This window comes from Festucalex cinctus, chromosome 5, assembly GCF_051991245.1.
Source record: "Festucalex cinctus isolate MCC-2025b chromosome 5, RoL_Fcin_1.0, whole genome shotgun sequence".
In the NCBI taxonomy this organism is placed as follows: Eukaryota; Metazoa; Chordata; class Actinopteri; order Syngnathiformes; family Syngnathidae; genus Festucalex; species Festucalex cinctus.
Genome location: NC_135415.1, coordinates 12,062,660 through 12,068,659, shown reverse-complemented (window position 1 = coordinate 12,068,659; position 6,000 = coordinate 12,062,660).

Below are 6,000 nucleotides of genomic sequence, written 5' to 3'. Positions count from 1 at the left end.
TCAAATTAAAAAATTCATTAAGGCGCACAGTTAATTAAGGAAGACTTTTGGGGGCCTACGGGATAAATTATGACGCCTATTAAATGGGTGACGGGTCGCCCGGGCTCCCCGGCGAGAAGTGCGCTGCCGCTTAGTAGGAATAACGTTAGCCTTCCTACTTTTTTTTTTTTTTCGAGTCACTCTTTTGATTTCTGGTAAGGTGGTAAGGTTATGATGAACGTTTGGCAAAAAAAAAAAGAGTGATTGCGTGCAAAGTTTCACAAGCACACTCGAGTTGCTGAATGAGGAAAAGTGGTGAGTAGGGCTGCACGATATTGGAAAAACATGCAATATGCGATATAGTTGCTGAATATCGCGATATCGATATTATTGCGATTGTTTACAAATAGGACTTCATAGACACGGTTGTTGCCCTGCGATTGGCTGGCAACCAGTTCAGGGTGTCCCCCGCCTACTGCCCGAAGCCAGCTGGGATAGGCGCCAGCACCCCCGCGACCTTTATGAGGAATAAGCGGTCAAGAAAATGGGTGGATGTATGAAAGTGACATTTTTTTCATGCAGTAAAATAATCAAACTCAATGTATTCTTAATTAATTGTAATTACCTCCCGATAATGTTCAACTATTGGATGGCAGTGCACATTTTCGTTCCAGCTATGTTTTGCATTTACATTATTAGGGTTGGAACACCCATGTAACTAGGGTCGTGGAAACCAAATAAGAACAGAGGGTGAGGAGGGGATTTTTTTTTTCTCAGAGTGCAGTAGGGAATCGTAACAGTCAGTTCCTCTCCTCGCGAGATTTGAACTTTCTCTCCTTTTTTGTCATGTTTAATAAATGTCAAACAGGTAAACCTGACAGTCTGACTGGTCAAATTCAGATAAAAACATAAAATTCCATATCGAACTTTTATTGCATGTCTTTGTAATATGCATATTGCATAGGCCAATATCGCGATATGGATATTTTTTCGATCTATTGTACAGCTCTAGTGCCCACTTTTGTCAAAGCCGGAACAAAAGCGCAAATTCCACCAGCATTCGTTTTTTTTTTTTTTTTTTTTTTTTTTTTTTAAACCTGGCCTTAAAACCATAACCCTGGCTATAAATCCAAAACACTTGACTTGATTGAAACCCAAATTTGAAATCTTTGAAAGCTTTGCTTCTAATCTTAATTTGAAACTTTCATGATAACGATCCTCACCTGCGTTGCAATTGGGAGACATGGAAAACAGGCTGGCTAGGGGGGCCTGAGGACCGGAATTGAGAAACACTGGTCTACCTGAATAAAAAAAAAGTAGTGTTCAAAACTTGTCCAGTAAAAAGTTGTTTGGATCAGAGTTGACTTTTAAAGCGATCAAAACCGTACCGAGCGCGCGTCGCCTGGGATCCGTTACGGCATGAAAAGTTTTGCGCGAGATAGATGAAAGCGTTGGAACCTTTTTTTTTTTGTTGTCATTTCCCTTCCGTCTGTCCGCGGTCGGCGTCTGCTCTGTAATTAAAGTGCTGTGGCGTATTCTCTAATCCTGACGGCGCTTCCTCATTCACGTGCATTGTCTGAGTGCCACAATGCGCTCGCTCGCTCATTGTCCTTAAATGGGGAGATAAAAACTCGCCTAAGCCTTTGAAATCGGTCGGCCCCGACCGACCGATGAGACTAATGGGAGTGCGCTTATGGGACTGGAGTAGAAAGAGCGAGTCTGGCTTAGGGCGGTGAAATTATGATGCATCCAACTAGTCATCCCTGACATATTTCCAAGGCGGGAAAAAAACGTCAGGGAGCGCCTGCAATAGCGGCGGGACGGGATTAAATGCTTACCAAAAAAACTCCAAAAAAAACAGATTCCCACCGTGGCCATGCGCTCGCTAACTAGAACAGTACTTGTGCTCATTGTTCTCACTTTGATGGGCATCAATATAGAACACATAGGCTGGATTTTGTTATGTTGTGGGTCAAAATGACCCACTTTCAAGTTCAACAACAAATGTTAGCTTTTTGCTATCAAACTTGGCAGAAGTTGGCACAAACAGAGAATAAAAAAAAAAAAAAAGAGAACAAAAATGCTTCATTTCGACGTCTTTGCAATGAAAGCACTTAAGATGCTTTCGAAACATTCAGCATATACCGGGTCAAATTGACCCATCATTTTTTTATTTATTTTTTGCTATTAAACTTAACATCAACAGTCTAAGAAATGGTTAAGTTTCATTATGTGCAATGAAAAACGGTTAAGCTATAAACAATGTGACGTCTATTGGGCTGGTTTTGGAATATTTAACATTCTGGTCTCTAGTGGTCTTAGAAGAGGAGCGGATTGCTCCGCGGGGGTATCGCGGCTGCATAAAGATTGAAGTCATTTTTTTCTATTTTTTTTCTCTTTTTCACCATAAATGTTTTTTGTTTTCCAAATGAAAAAGTAGGCTTCAGGTTTCAAAGTAGGGCTTGAAGCCAGGGTTAAGGTTTCAAGGTAGGGTTTCAAGGCACGGTTAGACTTGCAAAATGGATTTGGGTTTGAATTCAAGTTCACCGTCTCTAATTAAAGTTTTCAATTGGGATTCCAAAACGGGGTTGTGGTTGCAGTTAGTAGTTCAACTCAAATTTGTATTTGTGGTCAAATATAGTTCCCAATTGGAATAAAAGTGTGGGTCGGGTCTATTGTACTCGCTGCCTGATGCCCCCCCCCCCCTCATGAGGCGGCTGCATAGTGCCAAGGAGGAACAAGCTACAAGGTTATATGGATGTTGATGGGGAGAAGCTGCATAATTAATTTGTATATTCTAGCATGACAGATGTTTGATTTTGGCCCTAAAAGTAATTAATAATAAGAGAGTGCGGCGAGAGGCAGATTGCCACAAGATTATTTATGAAGACTCCTCACGGAGCAATTGGAGTGTGTGTTTGTGTGCGTGTGTGTGCCAGCGTCACCTGCTCCCTTAGCGGTCCCAGCTGTTAGCATAGCTTTTAGCACTGCCATGTACGGAGGTGGGAAAAAGAAAAAGAAAAAAACATCCCGAAAAACAAGGCTCTAATTGTCCAAACAGTTTGGCTGGATTTACACTAATAGGTTGTAAACACGCACATTAGAAATCAGATGACATTTAAAAACAGACTGATGAATATAAGGCACATATTGTAAATTAAAGATAATTTATGATGCAAATGTGACTCGTTAAAATGTTTTTCAAGATGCAAACATACTTTGCACATTAGAGATCATTAAACACATCATCAGTATAATGAATGAGAAATCATAGACCATTAAATATGTGTGCATGTGCATTAGAAATCATACACCATTAAAAAGATGTAAACAAACTGGTGTGCATTAATTAAATGTGTTAAATTACATACAGTGTCAATATGGTCATTAAGAGGTACATAGAAAATTGAGTATGATTTAAATATGTACATTAGAGATCATACACCATCCCTTTCGATGCAAATACTGCTACATTAGAGATCACTTCCCATTAGATATGACAAAAATATGTACAATAGAGACATATTGAACATGAATATGATGACACATGAACATTAGAGATTGATTTAAACATGTTGGGTTGGAAATCATACAGTATGAAATATTATGCAAACATTTACATGTTAAATTAGAAATCATACGATGCAAACATTTACAAAAAGGTCATTAAACCTAACAAATGTACATTAGATATCAGATTAACATTTACAATATAAGTATATTAGAGATCATAGACCATCCCAAATACTGCTACATGAGATATAACAGACCATTAGATATGATGCAAATATGTACATTAGAGACATATTGAACATTAATATGAAACATGAACATTAGGGATCATACACCATCCCTTTCGATGCAAACATTAGAGAGCACAGACCATTAGATATTATGCAAATATGCTGAACATTGATATGATGACACGTGAGCATTAGAGATCATACTGTTGAATGATTCAAACATGTTAGGTTAGAAATCATACAGTATGCAATATGATGCAAACATGTCCAAAAAGGCCATTAAACCTGCAAATGTACATCAGATATCAGATCAACATTTACAATAAGTACATTAGAGATCATAGACCTTTAATAAGTAAAAAATGAGACCGCTTTGCCTCTAAACTAGATGTAAATGTGTATATTGCAGATCAACAGATATGATGTAAACATGTACATTAGAGATCATAAGCAATTAAAGATAGATGCAAACATGTACAATACAGATTATAGTCCATTAATTCTGATGTACAGTAAATATGCCACATTGGGGATAACGTACGATACAAATATTGCACAATAAAAATCATAAACATGCAACATGATGCAAATACACTCTTGGAAATTGTACGTATCGATGCGGTATTGAGCTGTTGTTGTGAACGCTCTTATTAAGGCTTGAGATGATTAAAAAAAAAAAAAAAAAAAAAAAAGGAAAAGCAATGGATGCCAGAGCGTTGACAAAGGGCTGAAAGTCATCTCCTTAACGAGGCTGTAATTCAGCCGCGGAGGCAGTTAGCGCAAAGTCGACGTGATTGTTTGAATGTGCTGTGCTGATTGAAGCCATCACGCCGCCTGACACATCTTGTAACACAACAACATTGTCTTCGCAGCGCAGCCCTCACACACTACATTATTTTTATGACTTGATAACAACGCTGAAGACTTCATCGGCCAGCCTTCCCTCGCGCAATGAGTATGTTGTAAAGGAAAATTCAGCCCCCAAAGTCAGTTTCACTTAATAACGTGAAATTTGGTGGGCATGAGCAGAACCCACAAAAAAAAAGTCTCAAGAGGACTCGCCTGGAAAGACTCACAAGCGGCCATTTCACGGCTCATTTTGGTTCTTTCCAGTAGGGATGTCCCAATCACATTTTTTTGCACCCGGGTCCGACTCACCTGATTTTGAGGATTTGCCGATACAGAGTGCCGATCCGATTCCTCAGCAAAGTATTAAATGCTTCCATTCTTTTATTTTTATTTTTTTAACAAAACCATTCCAATAATTTTGGGGGGGTGCCATCAGAAGTGCACAAAATAATAAATAAAATAAATAAAACTTTTTGTTTGGCAATATGTTTACCTCGGGATGATTTTGTTGCTTTGTAGCTCCTAAAAATAATAATAATAATAAAACAAAATTGCCAAAAATGAAAACACCGATCATTTTCTCCCGATACCGATCAGCTGAAAATAGCATGATCAGGACTCACGTGATCATGTGATCGGGATCGGGACATCCCTACTTTCCAGTTGTCCTTCAAACAAACTTTTGAAGCGAATTTTGAAAAATTCAGACCTCGTAGACTGTTTCATTTGAGCTATGTGAAATTTGGTTGGCATGTCAATAATGAGCAGACGCACAAAAAAATCAGATCAAGAAATATGCAAGGAGGCAACCATTTTAGGTTTGAAGACGCCATTTCCAGTGGTCCTTCACTGACAAACTTCATGTGAAAACATGACATTTGGTAGACATACCTATCACTTGCGGACCCGCAAAAAAAGTCCCAGAAAGCCATGCTTAAAAAGATACGGGAAGGCGGCCATTTTGGCTTGAAGCAACCATGTTATTTTTATGTTATTTTGGGAAAAAAAAATACATTTCTAACCCATAAGTCCAGCTTTACTGTGCCACATGACTTGGTCGACATGCTCATCATTAGCAGACTTACAAAATTGTTTCAGAAAGCCATGCCAAAAATGACACAGGAAGGAAGGCAGGCGGCCATTTCGGCTTGCAGTGTTTAGTTCACTTTCAGGCACGTCACGTTTTCAGTAATTTTTTAAATTACCCTTTCTAACCCAGTTTCACTTACCATCTGGGATAGATGACATTAGCAGATCCTAAAAATAAATAAATAAATCAGGAAGCCATGCCCAAAAGTAAATGTTAAAAAAAAAAAAAAAAAAAGATACGGGAAGGCGGCCATTTTGATTTGGAGCAGCCATTTTCACATTATTTTGGGGGAAAAAAAGAAAAGAAAAAAAAGACAGAATTATTTGATTTGATTGAAAT